The 19,899-nt window shown below is 42.8% G+C and overlaps 1 pseudogene; it reads left to right on the forward strand.

The window, feature by feature from the left end:
• The first annotated feature begins 11,465 nt into the window (after nucleotides 1-11,465).
• Nucleotides 11,466-19,899, forward strand: part of LOC612200 — a 29,499-nt pseudogene continuing 21,065 nt past the window's right edge.

The following is a 19,899-nucleotide window of genomic DNA, read 5'->3' on the forward strand; positions in this document are numbered from 1 at the left end:
AAGTCAGAAAAAGCCAAAGTAAGAAGTGAAATGCAGCTTGTAAAGACACAAAGGAATGGAGAACGAATAACCATTGAAGGGCAAACATGTTTCCCTGGAGTGGCTGCAGAGGGAAGCTATGCAAGTCAGTACACACATATCTGAGTCTAGACGCCAGAGCTCCGAAAAGGGGTCTGAGTGTTTTAGGAAGGAACTTGCCCTAATGCTCTGGCAATTACAGTGATTAAGTAATACAGATCCCCAATTACTTCTGCAAGGAAACAGCAGCGCCACATAAAGGGAGTACAAGCTGCTGTCTGGGTGCAGGAGACCAGGGCTGGTGTCATGGACCGAGGCACTTGGAGATTTTCCATCTAACCCTCTTATTCTCAGATATGGAAATTAAGATTCAGAGTGGTTCAGTGATCCCATGTTCCCTTTAAAGGACTGTTCAGGATGGTAGAAACCTAGAAGTAATCGGCAGAGGGAGGACTGCTGCTGCCAAGACCCTGGGTGAATATTGACATTTAAAAATCCCAACCCAAAGACACCCAGAGCAATCCCCTCGGACCTTCAGCCCGCAAAGAGGAATGTTCTTCTTGAAGATAACATGAAAATGACAAAGTAAATAAAACTTATGCCACACTCTTTGAATTTATCTAACTGAAAAAAGAATTTAAAAATTCAAAAATAGCATAGAAAAGGAAAAATAAAAATGTGGCTGATCTAGCCCTCAGTGCAAAAGCAGAGATAAACAAGTTATTGTGGATGTGTTAATATCATCTTAGGGGAACTGCAGATCATTATATGATTTATTTGAAGCTTTCTTTGTTTCTTAACTTGCTACACTGTGATTTTCTGAGACCCACACATGGAGTGGGAACACCTGAAAACAAAAGCAGAGTAAGACAATTTAGGACTGCAAAATAAAATGCCTGTAACTCTAATTTCCTATGTGCTGTGGGAAGAAAAAAAAATATGTTCTGATCAAAACCATCATGCCATCATGCCAGCTTGGGTCAGGCGTGGTCAGGCTAAATTGAACCCGAAATTACTCCCAGCAGAGGGGAAAGTATTTGCTAAGAAGAAACATGCTTGTATTAAACTGCATGCCACCTGCTTCCTTTGACAAAGGTTTCATGTTATGAAACAAGTGTGAAAGCTCAGTTATTCTGGAAAACATTATAATGAAACTCTAATTTCCTGTTATCAATTTTGTCGATTACATTAAAGGGAACATTACTGTGTGGCCTGGCATTCTGGATGTTTCTGCCTTCTGATTGGCCGCAAAGACTATTGCAGCCCAGCAGGCAGGATCTTCTAAGTTCAAAGTAACCATCAGTGATTTCTGAATTAAACTCCAAATTGGTCAAAATCATGCTGAGCCTGACCCAACAATAATCAGAGGGCAGACATTTTTCAAATGGAAGAAGTGGCCAAAGCAATGACATTTCAGACACTTTGTCTTGGGGCTGAGGGCCATTTCATGACAAACAGGCTACAGCATCAAAACTGGCAAATGATGCATGGAGATATTTATTCCTGGTCTTTGTAACTGCTCAGGCTTTATAGGAAAGGGAACTCCAGTACTCCCTTGCTGTTCACTGCCCTAGTTCTCAACTACTCTGCCATATTTTAAACCCCGCGATTTCCAAACACATCTCTTGGCTATTACTTACTTACTTACTTACTTACTTATTTATTTATTTATTCATGAGTGATAGAGAGAGAGGGAGAGACACAGGCAGAGGGAGAAGCAGGCTCCATGCAGGGAGCCCGATGCGGGACTCGATCCCCAGTCTCCAGGATCACACCCCGAGCTGCAGGCAGCGCTAAACTGCTGAGCCACCGGGGCTGCCCCTATCACTCCCTCTTTTGACTATACTTCAGCCTAGATGTCTAGGCACCATCTTCTTGGTGTCTCTTCATTTGGGATTCAGGTCCTGCTTCTGGCTAAACTAGTTTAGGTACAAATCCCTTCCCAGCTAGACCAGGTCCTGTGCCTGCCAATCTTGGTTGGATGGCCTCACTGCTTTCCCCCTTCTGCCACCTTAGGCAGCAGCATATCCAAGCTGCCAACCAACATGGCAGGGGAAGTAAGGTGGGGAGGAGGTGGCTTTCTGCCAGTCTTCATATGAAAGCCCCTACTGGGTTGAATTTACCAGTGGCAAAGTTACAAGGTAAAACTGTTATCACTGGCTACCAGGTCACCCTAACATTGTCATCACTCTGGTTTTCCTAGATCTATCTATTGACCTGGGAACATATCCCCTGCCTCTTCAGTCTTGAGGGAAGCACCAAACCTCTGTTCTCCTGAGCTCTTCTTCCAGTGATTCCTGAAAGAAAGGACTCTAAGGAGAATTAGGAATTGGTCCCTGATCCGTGTCATCTATGCAGACATGCCACTTTCTCAGATTTTTCCTCAGATAACTGAACTGGTGGGGGATCATATTCCCTTTCCCTGTCAATGGGGAAATGGCTTGGTTTGATCAACCACAGGTACCAGAGTATCCTAGATCTGGTCCCTAGAAAAACAGAGGCCAATTGCTCCTTACAGTTATCCTGTGTGACCAGCCTTTGACATCTATGAAGTTTCCAATTGAGGCAAACTTTTGTTTTTGTTTTGTTTTTGAGAGAGAGAACATGAGTGGAGTCGAGGGGAGGGAGAGGAGGAAAGAGAGAGAATCTTCAGCAGACTCTGTGCCCAGTGCAGAGACTGACATAGGGCTATATCCTACGACCCTGAGATCATGACCTGAGCCAAAATCAGGAGTTGGGATGCTTAACCAACTGAACCACCCAGGTTCCCCAGTTGAAGCAAACTTTTCAGATGTTCCTGGGTGAGTAGGATTTTTGGCAGACCAAGAAGAGAGTGAGGGGATCCCTGGGTGGCTCACTGGTTTAACTCCTGCCTTCGGCGCAGAGCGTGATCCTGGAGTCCCAGGATCGAGTCCCACGTCAGGCTCCCTGTATGGAACCTGCTTCTCCTTCTGGCTGCGTCTCTGCTTCTCTCTCTCTGTATCTCTCATGAATAAATAAATAAAATCTTTAAAAAAGAGAGAGAGAGTAATGTTTCTGGTAATTAAAAAAGCATATCCCAGGTACAGAGATTCCAAAGGGCATGATGTGTTCAAGAACTAGCTAATAGGGGATGTCTGGGTGGCTCAGTTGGTTGAGCATCTGCCTTCGGCTCAAGTCATGACCCAGGGTCCTGGGATTGAGCCCCATGTTGAGTTCCCCGCTGAGCAGGGAGTCTGTTTCTCCCTCTCCCTCTGCCCCTCCCCCTGCTCATACTCTTTCTGTCTCTCTCACTCTCTCAAATAAATGAAATCTTAAAAAAAAAAGAACTAGCTAACAGTCAATGGCTGGAAGGGGGGTGAGGAATGGGGACAGCACAGCATTCAAAGTTTGTGACGAATAACTTGGAAAGGTCAATGGGCTGCTAACGATGAACACATTGAGTATCTTGTTACAGTTTAGACTCTGCTCTGTAGGCAACAGGAAGCCACTCATGGGGATCCCTGGGTGGCGCAGCGGTTTAGCGTCTGCCTTTGGCCCAGGGCGCGATCCTGGAGACCAGGGATCGAATCCCACGTCGGGCTCCCGGTGCATGGAGCCTGCTTCTCCCTCTGCCTGTGTCTCTGCCTCTCTCTCTCTCTCTGTGACTATCATAAGTAAATAAATAAAAAAATTTTAAAAAAAAAAAAAAAAAGGAAGCCACTCATGTTTTTGAGTAGAGGAATGGCATGGTTAGAAAGACCGCTTGAGTCACAAGAAAAAGGATGTGTGGAGAGCGGAGACTGGTGTCAGGCCACTTAGGAAACAGCTGAGCCTAAGGTCAGTGTTTAACGAAGGGGGATTCCACAGCCCTGCAGGAAGGATGAACTAAGATTTGAAACTACCATATGCAAGGAGGCGGCCCTGCAATAGGTTAACCTTGCTCCCCTTACTTGCAAAATGTAGATCTTAATCCCTGTCCTGCTTCCTTAGCAGAGATGTGGGGAGGACTCAAGGACACAATTGAAGGCAGAATCAACAGAAAACTGTTAGAGAGGCACCTGTGTGGCTCAGCGGTTGAGCATCAGCCTTCAGCTCAGGGCGTTGCCCTGGAGTCCCAGGATCAAGTCCCACATCAGGTTCCTCTGGAGGAGCCTGCTTCTCCCTCTGCCTATGTCTCTGCCTATGTCTCTGCCTCTGTCTCTGTGTCTCTCTCATGAATAAATACATAAAATCTTTTTCCAAAAAAACCCAGAAAGCTGTTAAGAGAACCAAAAAGAACTACTGATCATGATACTACAAGAGTCTATATTAACTGCTTCTCGGTCCCGCTGCATGCCCGCCAGCAGTTCTTCCTCTCTTACCGCCAGGCCTCCAGTGAGTGGCGGTCACGTGGAAGGCCTGCAAGTAGTCAACGGAGCAGGTCCTGTCCCCTCCAAACATGCTCTCTTCTTCCTGTCCTTCTCTACACTTTTCCTTTTTCCATCCACCTAGCCCTCCTGATCGTCCGCCTCCTGGGCGAGACTCCTTGCTTACTTCCCTCTGCCATTCCACATGCTCTGTTTCCCCTGACAGCCCACTGCCTCCTCTCCCCATGTCCCCACCACACCGGCCCGTACCCTCCCAGGCTTTGAATAAGGCTCCCTCTTATTCATCCACTCCTGGGCCCCTGCTCTGTGGTTCTCTGTGCTCTGGAAGAGCTGCGTGGAACAGAGACCATGTCCTCACTCCTCCTACCAGGCATGCGCAACAGCAAGGGCCTCAAATAAATGAGGACCTGGTCCCTTGAGCCTGGGCTGTCCTGAGTGATCAAGTCCATGTTGCCTCACCTAGATCTAGCCTGCGAGCATCCTGAAATACAGAAGATGACAAGGGTAGGAGTAGCACTTTACATGGATGACCTCACTTCTTACGACATCTCTGTGCAACAGGTTACATATATGCTACAAATGAAGCCAAGGAAATCACAGGTTAAGAAATTTAATAAAGTTCTTCAAAGAAGATAAGCCAGTCCTTGCCGTTTCTGTAACATTTTATAGTATAAGTGTTTACTGGCCATTGAAGGGAGTCAGAAGTAGGAAATACAGAGTAGACCTTATTATACCCATGCAAAACGGTCTTCCTATCACAATCCACTCAGAAGAAACAATGAGGATGTTTTACCTTTAAAACAACATAATATGGGATCCCTGGGTTGCTCAGTGGTTTGGCGCCTACCTTCGGCCCAGGGCGTGATCCTGGAGTCCCAGGATCGAGTCCCATATCAGGCTCCCTGCACGGAGCCTGCTTCTCCCTCTGCCTGTGTCTCTGCCTCTCTATGTCTCTCATGAATAAATAAATAAAATCTTTAAATAAAAATAAAATAAAATAAAACAACATAATATGAGAGGCACCTGGATGGCTCAGTTGGTAGTGTCTGCCTTCAGTTCTTGTTGTGATCCTAGAGCCTTGGGATGGAGCACTGTGTCCCTTCAGCTCTTGTCCTGATCCTGGAGTCCTGCGATTGAGCCATGCGTCGAGCCCTGTGTCGGGGGCTCCCTGAGATCATGGGTCTTTCCCTCTGCCCCGCCCCCTGCTCATGCTCTTTCAAATAAACAAAAATCATAAAAACAAATAAACACAACGTAACATGAGTTTGTAATATGAGTTTCTTATTCGAGTTTGATCCCTTTTGCCATGAATGAAAGAAAACTAACCCAAATTAGGTTTAGCCAGAGCAGGATTCATTGGCTCACATACCTGAGTCCAGGGATAGGGCAGTCTTACAGCATGGCTCGATTCAGGGTTACATTGGGTTACAGGACCCAGCTTCTCTTTTCTGCCCTCTGCTGTGCTAGCTGCAGTCTCTGGAGCAACATGTTTTCCAGATGATAGCCAGACCTCTCAAATCTTCATCTCTCAGGTCCAAGACCAGTTAGAAAGACAGTATCTTCCCAAATGTCCTAGACATTGTATTTCACTCGGTTTTATTAAACTATATGCCCAAGTCTGAATAAGTACTATTGTCATATGGGTTGAGTAGGATATGGCTGATGGTTCAGTTCAGGGTCACATGCTTTTTGCCAACTGAGTTGTGGGATGGGTTGTCACCTGAGCCAAATGAGCAAAGAATGGGGGAAGAGTAGAGTCTCAAATGGCTATTTCCTGTTAATGTAAATGGATGTATGTGGCCAAAAAAATAACAAAATTCCTCTATATGTCTCTACTAAATAAATGTCTCATTAGAGAAGATTAGTAACTATTAAATACTAATAATTCATAGCATCTATTGAGTCCTTGCTATTTACCAGGCACCATGCTGAGCACTTACAGGTATTATCTCAGCATACCTCATGACAAACTTCTGAGGTTAAGTACTAACTAGCAGGATCTAAATCTTACAAATGAGAAAAATGAGGCCAAGGGCAGTGAAGTCACTAGTTCAAGGTCTCATAGTTAGTAAATGGAGGAACAGGGATATTGACTCAGGACACTGACAAATGCTAACACTTTCCAGGTTAATGTATTTGTTAGTATAAGAGAGTTCAGATGGAGAAAAAGAATCATGCTCATGGGGATCAAAGTCTTTACATGGAGACAGAACAAAGCTCCATGTTTAGTGACCAGAAAAAGACCCCTCTTTTTTTTAAAAAAAAGATTTTGTTTATTTATTCATAGACAGAGAGAGAGACAGAGAGAGGCAGAGAGAGAGGCAGAGACACAGGCAGAGGGAGAAACAGGCTCCATGCAGGGAGCCCGACACGGGACTCGATCCCAGGTCTCCAGGATCACACCCCAGGCTGCAGGCAGCGCTAAACCGCTGTGCCACTGGGGCTGCCCAAAAAAGACCCCTCTTAAGAGTTGGGATAATTTGGCCAGTAGGTAACAAAACATTTGATTAAAAATAACTTAAATCATGGAAATTTATTATCTAACCTCTCCAGAAGTCTTGAGGCAGGCAGTTTCAGAGTTGGTGTTCCTCTCTACCATCTAGTATTCAACCACTGGTCTGTCCCCTCATAGCTGCAACATGGCTGCAACAGCTCCAAGCATCCCATCTTCATATGATTCTGTCTAAACACAAAAGGTGAAATTGCCCCTTCAGTGTCTCCTTTTCATGAGGAAGAAAAACCTTTCTTGGGAGTCCCACAGCTGACATCCTCTTACATTTCACTGACCTGCATGGAGCTCCATGCTCTGCCCTGAACCAATCTCTGCTGAAGGGGAATGGGTTCCTCCCTCCAGAAGGAAAAAGGCCCATCTTCCTAGGAACAGGGTGAGGGAGGTGAAGACTCTAGGGTAAAAAAAAATAAAGGCACTGACTCTACAGGCAATCCAGGCCATCCAGGCGCCCCTCATATTATATTGTTTTAAAAGTAAAACATCCTCATTGTTCCTTCTGAGTGGATTGTGATAGGAAGACCGTTTTTGCATGGGTGTAATAAGGTCTACTCCCTATTTCCTACTTCTGACTCCCTGCAATGGCCAGGCAACCCTCGGACTGCCTCTTACATTTGGGATACCCCAAATGATCTTGAGAATGAGGGCATCCTTAGGTTTCATGCCCTCAGTGATTCAGTCACTTTATCTAGGCTCAGCCCTGCTCAGCATACTGCCTCCTCCCCACCCTTGAACAAAGTCAAGCGTTGTTTCAGAATAAAAGATGGGGAAGATGGCCTTTACAATGACAGTCAGTGTTTCAGGAGCAGCCAGACTTGTCATGCCTCAGCTGTCAAGCAAGCACACAAGGCCTTAGTCTAACTTCTGATGTTGGGCTTTTAACATCTCTGGGGCTTTTAACTGGAAGATATTCAAGGTTCCTCTTAGCTTTGAAGTCTGGAGCACCTTCTTAGATACTTTTAAATCAAATGACATTCATGGCGACATCTGCTGCTAAAGTAGCTGAACAATACAGAGACGGATGCTATTTGATCCCTTCTCCATTACCACTTCTCTCATCCCCCCCCTCCCCACCAACACATACATGGCATAAATCATAGAGGAGGGGCACCTGGCTGGCTCAGTGGGAAGAATGTCCAACTCTTGATCTCAGGATTCAGAATTCAAGCCATACGATGGGCACGGAGATTACTTTTAAAAAAATCATACAGCAGTTAGTAGTATTTTTGCCAGGTGGAGAACTACAGTGGACACCATGGGGTACCACCTAGCTTATCCACTTCCAGGACCAAAATACTCATTTCCTCAGCAATTGGGAGAGTCAGTGACTGATTTTTCCCAGCTGAGTCAATTTCCAGAAACTTCTTACGGCTGGAGAGATAAACTGCTCCAGCTGTAAGAGCAGTGGCTGGGTGGCTCAGTCTTTTAACCATCTGCCTTCAGCTTGGGTCATAATCCTGAGATCCTGGGATCAAGCCCCACATCGGACTCCACAGGGAGCCTGTTTCTCCCTGCCTCTGCCTCCTTCCCTCTCTCTGTCTCTGTCTGTCTGTCTGTCTAAATAAATAAATAAATAAATAAATTTTTAAAAATTTGCTCCCCCAAATCACATCTCTTCCTCTTGGGTAGCCTATATCCAATGACCAGTTGAGGTGGAGGGGGTACTTAGGGGTGGGATACGGGGAGTGGTGAGTGGGAGGAAAGTTGTGGAAATGGCAGTAATGAATGGTCCTGGCTCTGACTCCAATTTGGGACAAACTTGGGTTTTTAAAAAAGATTCTATTTATTTGGGCAGCCTGGGTAGCTCAGCGGTTTAGTGCCACCTTCAGCCCAGGGCCCGATCCTGGAGACCCAGGATCGAGTCCCATGTCAGGCTCCCTGCATGGAGCCTGCTTCTCCCTCTGCCTGGGTCTCTGCTTCTCTCTCTCACGAATAAATAAATAAAATCTTAAAAAAAACATTCTATTTATTTGACACACACACACACACACACACACACAGAGCACAAGCAGGGGGAGCAGCAGGGAGAGGGAGCCCCATGTGAGGCCCGATCCCAGGACCTCAGAATCATGACCTGAGCCAAAGGCAGACGCTTAACCTACTGAGCCACCCAGGTACCCTCAATGTGGGACAAACTTGCAGAAGTATTTCAGTTCCAAAATTCTGAGGTATTGGGTTGAAACCTTTGTTTTCACTGCACTAAGTCTCCTGCTCAGTCTTCCTACCATCACACCCCCACAGGTGCTGATCCTGAGAACAATCATAGGTAGGGGTGCCTGAGTGGCTCATTTGGTTAAGTATCTGCCTTTGGCTCAGGTCATGATCCTGGCATCCTGGGCATCCTGGGATCTAGCCCAGCATGAAGCTCCCTGCTGAGCAAGGAGTCTGCTTCTGCCTCTCCCCCTGCTTGCTCTCTTGTTCTCTCTCTCAAATAAATAAAATCCTTTAAAAAAATGAAAAAGAGACTCACAAACTTCTGCATACAATTCTCCACCTCAGAATTTGCTTTCCAGAGAATATAAACTGTGACGGGGGAACTACAAACTTTTGTGGAAGATGGGGTTTTTTTCTTTCTCTTTTTCTGCTTCTTTCCTTTAATTTTTGGTCGTAAATACTTACATAGGTATCACCTTTAAGTAAAATAACACATAGTACACACACAATTGAGCACATTTCTTTGTGTTCAAGGAATAATGATGTTCCCTAAATTATTTCAGTAGGATTAACTAAGCTCCAAATAGTACTGCCTAGAGTCAAGACCACATGACACAAATCTGGAATGATTTTTTCTCTTTGGGTACATGATGAATTCCTCATTTTCAATTGAGTGCCTTAAATTGGAGTTCTGGTCCTGAGAGCCTGCATTCAACTATTTGGAAAAATGGTTCCCCTATTGGGCTCTTTATATGGAGGAAAAAGTCCTTGTCGTTGAAAACACTCATTTTTCCTAATGCATTTGTATTACTAGTTCCTGCCTAAAAATTAAGCAACCTTTCATAGGTCTCCATGACCTGAACGTTGGTTAATACATATTTGCTATTAATTTCAAAAGTATATACTTTATTGGACTTGGAATTGGTCCTGAGAGGGATTCAAACAGCAAGTGAGCAAGCCTTTGCCCCAAGGGTCCTGTGTCTGCATTTCTAACCAGAGGAGCTCAGGCTGACTGCTAAATCCCTTACACCAGAAGCTAAGCAAGAATGATATTTCCATGGACTGTCTTTAATGTTTGATGGAAGTGATGAGACTGCAATAGATTCATTAAATTTTTAGTTGTTATTCTGATCATAAACAATCTTTTTCGTTTGCATGACAGAAATAACGCACTGTCCAAACAGCGTGATTCATTATCCAGTTTCTTGGTCCCCTGCTCATTTCAGTTATCACATGAGATCAAGACCCCACTATGTTACAGAGAGCAATAACTGATAGGGACACCTGCTTAATTTCTTGAGAGTATTCATAGGTAGGACCTAGGTAAACTTTTGCCTTGATAAGAGCATTGTCCTCCCTACATGATCATTCTCACTTCAATCTCTTCAGACACTTTTGTCCTCACAACTGCCAAGGTGTTCATTTTATAAAATCTTTTAAAACAGATTTTATTTATTCATGAGAGACATAGAGAGGCAGAGATATAGGCAGAGGGAGAAGCAGGCTCCCTGTGGGGAGCCTGATGCAGGACTTGATCTCAGGACCCCAGAATCACAACCTGAGCCAAAGGCAGATGCTCAACCACTGAGCTACCCAGGTGTCCCAAGGTGTTCATTTTAAAGCCTAATTTCACCTAATACAGAACTGATGCCAGAAATGAGATGAAACTTATAACAAAAGTATGTAGCACTGCCTCAGTGGTCAGGCAACCTGATGACACAAACAGGCTGGATAACAAGAGATCTACTTCATTCAATGGCAAACATTTGGTACCATCAGTGCATTAACTTAATTACAGATGGTGAGCTTACCTTTGTTGGTGATATAATGGATGAGGATGAAATACAAAATGTTTGCAGCATGTGTTAGGTTCTGTTGACTCTGTTTGCCAAGACATTACATGAGAAAGATGACCTAAGAAAGAAGTGATTGGTGTCTGAGAAGAAGGATCCAGAGAACGGAGGCCCTGCAAAGTTGGAAAACCCACTTGGTTACACAACACAAATGATAAAGAGAAAGGAATAAAACAGGCTTAAAGACTAGTCAAGCTTTTCAAAGTGACTCCGGACAGAGACCAAAATAAGGGTAAGGGTCTTTTCACATGTTGTTCTAAATATTTTTACCCATAAATTGGGAGAGGTCTGGGGGTAAAGAAAGAAAGAAGGGATATTTGAGAATTATGTCCAGAAAAACTTTGTATTTCTAGTGCACAGAACTACATATAAATAGATTACTAAATTTGGAGATGATTATACTGTTGAAGAAACTATAAGCCTAGACTGAAGTGCCCTGGACTACTGTAGACAATAAACAAACTTGGGTCCTCCAACTTCCCATGAGTAGGAGGCCAACTTCAAAGGCTCACCAGCACCGAAACAGAGCTTTCTCCCCAAAACACATTTCAGGAAAATAATGAACAAGGAACCACCCCCTCCCCAAGGGCAGATTCAGAAGCCATGGAGAGCAACGAAAAGGAGTTCTCTCAGAGCACAGAATCAGAGTCTAATCAAGGTACTTTCCCAGGACGAAAGGTAGGGGACCTTCACAGCATCTTCCTAGGGGGATTTCAAAATTATCACAGCCCAATGACAGTTCTGTCTCCCTTTCTCCCACTTTCTAAATGAGAATTGTGTTAACTTTTGCTGTGGTTAAAAAGCTTGCATGTATTAGTAGCTTATAATAATATGCATCATTTCTCACTTACAGGTTTGTGGGTCAGCTGCAGCTCACTGGGGTTCAGCTCCAGGCTACGTACAGTTGCACTGTGGTCTGCTCAGCATGTCTAGCTGTGGGATGCAGGGTGAAAGAGCAGCAGTTACCAAGGGCATGCTCTCATCATAGGGCAGGAACAGAGCACTAGAGTGAAAGCTAAGCCACACAAACACATTTAAAACCTCCAGTCCAGCATGGCATTAAGTTGTATCTGCTCACATCAATTAACCAAAACAAGGCACAAATAAAATCAGTGTGTGGATACACTCTATCCACAGGGAACTATTTTTTTTTTTCCACAGGGAACTATTTTTAAGGATAGGAAAGAAGGGGGAAATTGCGAATGCCAATTAGAATTTGCTAGCAAAATGTTTATTGCAGTTATTTGCATTTTGGGTAAGGGTGAGTGCAAGCAGGTGACCCACCTTTTGACCTACAGGCTGCCAGGCAAAAAGAGATGACATCAGGACCAGATAGAGAATACTATGCATCATCCTGAGAGCTTGGACTTTGAGCTAGAGACTGCGAATAGATAGAATTTAGGGCTACATCCCTTAGAGAGTGGCAGATTGCCTTCTATGAGTAGAAAGAAAAATGAACCAGTTTAAAGACTAAAAGAAAGACTAACAAAGACAATGCTAAGTGTCAGAGTGAATATAAGTCACCCAATAATTCATCCATTCTTGTTGAACTTGCACACGAGAGAAGTCTCCTGAAAAGTTCCCAATTTCAAAATTTATTTTTTACAAAGATTTTGTTTTTAAGTAATCTCTATGTCCAAACTTACAACCCCGAGATCAAGAGCTGCATGCTCCGCCAACTGAGCTAGCCCAGGCATCCACCCCTTTATTAATAAATATTTTTAGTAACGGGCATGAAGATATACCCTTAATTTGATACTCACATTGAGATAATAGGTTAAAAGGATTTAAAGATTTTAACGATATTATGGAGGAGGCCGTATCTTTTGATTTTTCCTTGGTTTAAGTCTTGAAATTAAATTTGCCTTTATTGCTCAAAAACTGTATTTCACACTGTTTGAAGTTTAAACTCATTTTCAAGCCTGAAGGCTCACCAATTTCTAAACTCTCAACTGTCTTTCGCTTACGTTCAACCACCAGCTAATTATCTTATCTAAGCTCATTTCTTTTATAATAATTGGAGAAATGTAGACAAAACTTACCAAGACTTGAAACTAATATTCTGTTTTTCAACCTCTTCCCCTAAACTACAGGCTCAGTATATCTGCTGCCTTTCAGGCTACTACTACTTTTCAGGTCACAGTTTTACTAGAACTTTTTGTACTATTTGACATGTTCTCACTGACCTAGCTTCTGATGGTATCCTCACTGCCAAGAATACAACCTTTAAATCAATGCCACATATTTCATAGATTTTGTTGCAATGGCACCTCAATTCTGATACTGATTTCTGTATGGGTCAGGATAGGCACAGTTAAGCCATGGTGTCAAACCCCCAAATCTCAGTGGTTTAAAACAAAGATTTCTTTTTCATGTACACTGTATTTCAATCTTGGGTTTGGTTGAATATCTGTGGTTGCTGTTACAGAAGGTAAACAGAATATGGCACATTAAATACCAAGTTTTAAAGCTTCTGCCTAGGACATATTTCACTGACCCAAACAAATCATATGGCCATGCAGAGTTTGCCAGGACAGCAAGGCATTAACTCTCTTACAGACAGGGATGCCTGGTGGCTCAGTGGTTGAGCATCTGCCTTCAGCTCTGGGTGTGATCCCAGGGTCTGGGGATGGAGTCCCACATCAGGCTTCCTGCAGGGAGCCTGCTTCTCCCTCTGCCTGGGTCTCTGCCCCTCTCTGGGTCTCTCATGAATAAATTTTTAAAAAATTCTCTTACAGGGAAGCAAAAACAGATCATTGTGAACAGTCTACTACAATACCCTTTACCTACTTTTTTCTGTTGTGTTGTCATTTTCTTATTGGGGCAATATGCAGATTGCAATATTAACCCTGTGTCTCATGTTTTTTCTAACCTTGCCAACCATCTTTTAACTCTGCTTATGATACATAATGATGAATTTTGCCATACATAATTTTAGTTTTGCTGGAAGTATGCCAGATTACTTCTTTCTTCCTACCTTTCTTCACCCCCTTCCTCCTTTCTTTCTTTTTTGGGCTTTATGGCTTCTGGATTTCACATATTCCTCGGGAAAGTCTTAACAACCTCAAATGTTATATAGATGATCTGCTATAGATTCTTCTCTAATAAACTTTTAAAATATTTTAATCTTCAATACAACTGGATATTTTTTGTGCCTATATGGTATAACTGGAGCTTTTCCTTTTTTTTCCCCAAGTAAGATAATTGATAGACAATTTTATCAGTACTATTTATTGGGGAAAAAAAAACCTCTCACGCCAACCTGATAGACAACCACATACATGGCAAACGGAGAGGTGTCTCACTGGCCTAGGTGCTTCTGAAAAAAAAAAAGTTACTATTTGTATCACCACTCAGCATCCACACCTCATCTTCATATCTATTATTCAAGCCTGGAATTGAAAAGAAATATCTCCATGTTTGTGGCAGCCCTTAGCTATGGCTGCTTTGAGATTTCCCCTGCTTTAGTTCATTAGTCAATATGATGTCTTCTATTTTTTTCTACCTTGTATAAATTACTCAAAATATCTGATGTCCTAAAAGCAGACTTTCTGATTTTTCAATGCTATTATGAATTTATTCTCTACAAGACATTTTATGTCTGGTATTTCAGCAGGATTTTGAACAGAGGAAAGGTAAAAATGTATATGTAGTATGCTAGTTCAAACCCTTAATCGGGGGTACCTAGGTGGCTCAGTGGCTGAATGACTGCCTCTGGCTCAGGTCATGATCCTGGGGTCCTGGGATGGAGTCCTGCATCAGGATCCCAGCAGGGAGCCTGCTTCTCCCTCTGCCTATGTCTCTGCCTCTCTCTCTATTATGAATAAATACATAAAATCTTTAAAAAAAAAAACCCTGATCAATTTCTCCCAAAATACTTTGCTAGTAGATGTAAACCCTATATATGAATATTTCCTGGATTCTTTTCCCCCAATGATTCTCTTAGGCCTATCCCTTTAGTTCACCAAATATGCCCAGACATGCTTACATGCCAGAAATGGACAATCCGAGGCTATGACTCGTATTTCCCTGATACTCTACTAAAATAAACATTTCAATCTAGCTCCACAATTATACTAGGCATTGTACCTGGAGGCTGAATAGAAGAACGGAAAAAGAGATGCTTAGCTTCTGTTTCCTCCATATATCTAGCACAGAGAAGGTCAGTCAATGTTTGGTGAATTAACGTATGAATGAATGAATGGGAAAAAAAGTATCTCAAAAGAAACGAAAAAGAAGTAGGAATGAATGCTGAAAGCCTTAAAGTTTGATTCTTAATTTAAAGAGATCTATACACCAATGAAAGAATTTTGAGTGAGGAAATAAGTTACCATTTATCTAAGGATTTAAGATACAGCATCAAATAAGGCTTTTTAAGTGGAATCTTTACATTATATGTATCTGTAACACAGCTCATATCAAGAGGTCCTGTAGGATAATCACTGATAACCATAATCAGAAAAGATGAACTCTTACCTCCAGAAATTTCCTGGATAATTATATGCGATTAATATATATTTTTAGATAATGTTAATTCCTCTTTCAAATTTATTCTGGATTAATAAACTCAATATTTACAAAATGCTAACAAATCAAGCATAGCAGGACTACTCTGAGGATTATTCTAATGGAGATTCATTCATACAAGAAAGTGTAAAGGTGTGATTAGCAAGATGTGCCCCTCCCCTCAAAAGATGTCCACATTAAAAAAAAATAATAAAGGTTGAACACATCATAATCCCTAAACTTTGAAAATATGTTACCCAGTGTTATGGGTTGAACCCTATCCCCACAAAAAGATATGAAGACCTAACCCGAAGCATCTCAAAATGTGATGTTACTTGGAAATAGGGTCTTTTCTGAGATAACCAGGTTAAAATGAAGTGGGTCCTAATCCGATCTGACTAGTATCCTCGTTAAAAAGGGGAAATTTGGACACACAGTCTGTGAAGACTCACAGGAAAAGGATGTCCATGTGACTACAGTCACATGGCTTAGAGCACAGACCAGCACCAGCCAGCCAAGAAACAGGACTTCAGGCCTATAAATACAAGGAACTGATTTCGGCCAACACATTCAATGAAACTGGAAGCAGTTTCACCCCTGGAGTCCCCAGGAAGGAACCCAGCCTCGCTGACAGCTTAATTTTGGCCTTATGAGATTCTAACCAGGGGATCCAGCTGAGCCATGTTGTACCCTGACTTCCGACTGACAGAACTGTGAGACCATCAATAAGAGGGTTTCTTTCTTCTTACATAAAATATACAGAACATTTATCATTTTAAGCATCTATTTCAGCAGTATTCAGTATATTCACACTGTTGTACAAATATCACACTGTCTTCACAACACTTTCCTTAGACGACAGCTCCACATTCTCCTCTTCTCACCAGCCCCCAGTAACCTCAGTTCTACTTTACATCACTGCATAGTTCACTACTCTAGGTACTTTATATAAGTGGAATTGTACACTATTTGTCCTCTTGTGTCTGCCTTATTTCACTAAGCATAATGTCGTCAAGGTTAAGTGGGTCTTTTTAACCCACTAAAATAACCCCAATTATTCCAGGAGTTTTGTTTGCAAAATGAAAATGTGCATTCTTATACTAGAACCTCTTGTGCCTCATATCCTATAGGCCTACCTTTTATTCCAGTCCTTGCTGTGGTGAGCAGTCTTTTCAGCCACCTTCTGATACCTCTGGCTCCCGGCCCCAGGGCCATTAAATGCTGTTATAGTAGAGGCATCTGTGGAAACCTGCTTGGCACTTGCAATATGTTCAAACATAGAATTTCTATGAAGTGAGCACCGCGTAAGGCAACCAATGACCAATGAAACAGCAGGAGCTGGTGGATAAATGCTCCTTTCATCCATCTTCTAGAAGAGAATTGTGCGATGTATTCTATATGTTTCCTCAGGGGGTCCACAAGCACTGAGACTCTGCTGACCCAGTGGTAATTCCTCCCTTATTTCGCTCTTCTCTCGTCTTCCACTCCTATTCTCCGAGACCATCTCCCCAAAGAACACTTCATGTGACTTCTTGTCTCAGGCTCTGGATTCTGGGGGTAAACCCTGATTAAGAAAATCACGAGGGGATCCCTGGGTGGCTCAGTGGTTTGGCGCCTGCCTTCACGCTCAGGGCGTGATCCTGGAGTCCCGGGATCGAATCCCGCATCGGGCTCCTGGCATGGAGCCTGCTTCTCCCTCTGCCTGGGTCTCTGCCTCTCTATCTCTCTCATGAATAAATAAATAAAATCTTTAAAAAAAAAGATCACAAAAGGGGGGCACCTACGTGGCTCAGAGGGCACCTATGTGGCTCAGAGGTTGAGCATCTGCCTTTGGCTCGGGTCATGATCCTGGGGTCCTGGGATTGAGTCCCACATCAGGCTCCCTGTAGGAGCCTGCTTCTCCCTCTGCCTCTGTCTCTGCCTCTCTCTATGTGTCTCTGAGTATATAAATAAAATCTTTAAAAAAAAAATACTTGGGATGCCTAGGTGGCTCGGTGGTTGGGTGTCTGCCTTCGGCCCAGGGCATGATCCTAGAGTCCTGGGATCGAGTCCTACATCAGGCTCCCTGCATGGAGCCTGCTTCTCCCTCTGCCTGTGTCTCTGCCTCTCTCTGTGTCTCTCATGAATAAATAAATCTTTAAAAAAATTACTTGAGTCCATGTGCTTCCAGACTCTTTTAGGAGTACTTCACAGATCTGCGTAGTGAACTACATCTTTGGATTCCCAGACTAAGGTGATGGCCTTGGTGACTAACATGAATTGAGATTCCTGATTTTACTGTGGCCAAAGGCTAATGTGTAATTAGCACCCTGAGTGGGATCTGGAAGAGAAAGCTTCATATTTAGAATTCAGGTGATGTTAACATCTTTTATCTGAAAGGTCTGGATTTTATATGGTCTTTAGGACAGAAGTTTCCACTTGTTACTATATTCCTTCATACTTTAGTTTTAAGAAATTAGTAAGGGGACAAAAGACCTTTTCTGAAGCACTGAATATGGTGTCCTGACAGCAATTTTCAGTTCTTTTTCCTGCCTTTTTTATACAACTGAAGCCCTAAAGGGACATTTGCCAAACATTGTAATTCAAAAATGCAGTTGTAACTCCCATGACTGCACTGACATGAGGATAATTTGGAAGGAGTACATCCCTCAGGATAATGTGAAATTAAACTCTCAAGCATGATGATGGCATAATCCTTTCATTAAGGAGCAAACAAGATCGAGTCACTAAGAAAAAAGATGGAAAACATGGAGAAAGCAAAGCACTTCCGAAGAACTAAAACACCAAAAGTTTCCTCATTTTGCCTTTCTGGAAATCTTCCATGTTATACAAAAAGATATTTTCAGGAGGAGATTTTCCCTGGAGGTGCTACCCACAGCAAGGCCAGTGAATACAAAAGCAGGAAGGCTCTGGCTCTGAAGCCAAGGCCTAGCCCTAGCCCTGGCTGGTGGATGAGGACCTGCTGGAAAGCCAGGGTTTCAAATCCCCAGATGCCCAGCCCCTTTTCGCTGAGTGCAGTTTTCTCAGCTTCTGTCAGAAATGAAGTGGGAGAAATTCACATCCCCTTTGTGAGAAATCATGGAAGGAGAATGAAGCACCCTCCTGGGGCAATAGGGGCGAAATGGAGCTGCTGCCAGGAGACCAGAGCTGCTTTTTCTTTCACACAAAAGCCACTCTCCCTTGGGTAAAAAATGTGTCCATGATGTTGCTATATGGCTAATAAAGTGTATCATTAATAATTCAAGAAAATAAAATAAAACACATTCTGGGGTGAAAAACCATCCACTTCATAGGATCTGTGTGAAATAAAAGTAATGCTACGAAAGACATGAACAAATGGATAATAACTTATTTAGAAGGCACCTCTGTGTGCTTTTTTTTCCCTTATAGTAAAAGTATTTTTTGTTATGTGTATAGTTTACAATAAAGCAAGTATCAGAATGAAGGATATTTATATTTATTGGTTGTTATGCTTTCTGGAATTTTTTAAAAGTTTTCCTTATATGCTTTGTGTCCCCCAAAGTCATTCTGTTGCCTGTCCTACTAACACTCACACCATTTACTAGTAAGAACAATCTCTGCTTTTAGTTTTTATTTGTTATGTGGTCCATAACAACTGATTTGCACAGAAAATTAAGAACCTAGAGCTCCTCTCCACATATTTGTCTCCAGGGGGACCTCAGTAGGACCACCACCCTTTCAGGATTTGGTCCATTATACTATCTTCAAAGATAGATCCATAACAACCAGAGAATGGAGACCCTTCTGCCTCCTTTGTATCACCTTCTCAGATCCTCCATGGTAGCAAAATATTACACTTGGGAAGCACCCGTTACAAGACCTGGAGTCCATGTACTATAGCCTTCTTTCACTCAGCAAATTGACCCAACCCAACAGGGCCTATGGCCCTTCACAGAAAAAAAGTGACAATGATGCAAATATGGTAGTTATGCAAACTATCAGAGCTTAAGGATTGATAGCAACATCTATCACTGTTTTTACTTCAAGCCTTCAAATCAAAAAGAAAGATTACAGAGGAAGTGAGCCTTGAGGGAAGAGAAGGATTTGAAGAGATTCTACACATTTGGAGGAGGGTGGGAGAGGGAAGGAGGCAGAAAGAGGAGAAAGAGGGACAGAGAGGAGGGTAGGGGGAGAAATGAGGTAGGATGGAGGAGGAGAGAAGTGGGGAGGGAGAGAGAGAAGCATAACGACTAGATGTAGCAGGACATATTAAAAGCTACTGGGGGCGCCTGGCTGGCTCAGTTGGTGGAGCATGTCACTCTTGACTCTTGATTTCCGGGGTTGTGACTTCAAGCTCCATGTTGGGGGTCAAGACTACTTAATAAAAAAAAAAAATTTTTTTTTTAAGTTTTTTAGGAAGAGAGTTTTCAGTAATTTTTATTTTATTTATTTTTTTTTAATTTTTATTTATTTATGATAGTCACACAGAGAGAGAGAGAGAGAGAGAGAGGCAGAGACATAGGCAGAGGGAGAAGCAGGCTCCATGCACCGGGAGCCCGATGTGGGATTC

The sequence above is a fragment of the Canis lupus genome, chromosome X, assembly GCF_011100685.1.
Source record: "Canis lupus familiaris isolate Mischka breed German Shepherd chromosome X, alternate assembly UU_Cfam_GSD_1.0, whole genome shotgun sequence".
NCBI lineage: Eukaryota > Metazoa > Chordata > Mammalia > Carnivora > Canidae > Canis > Canis lupus.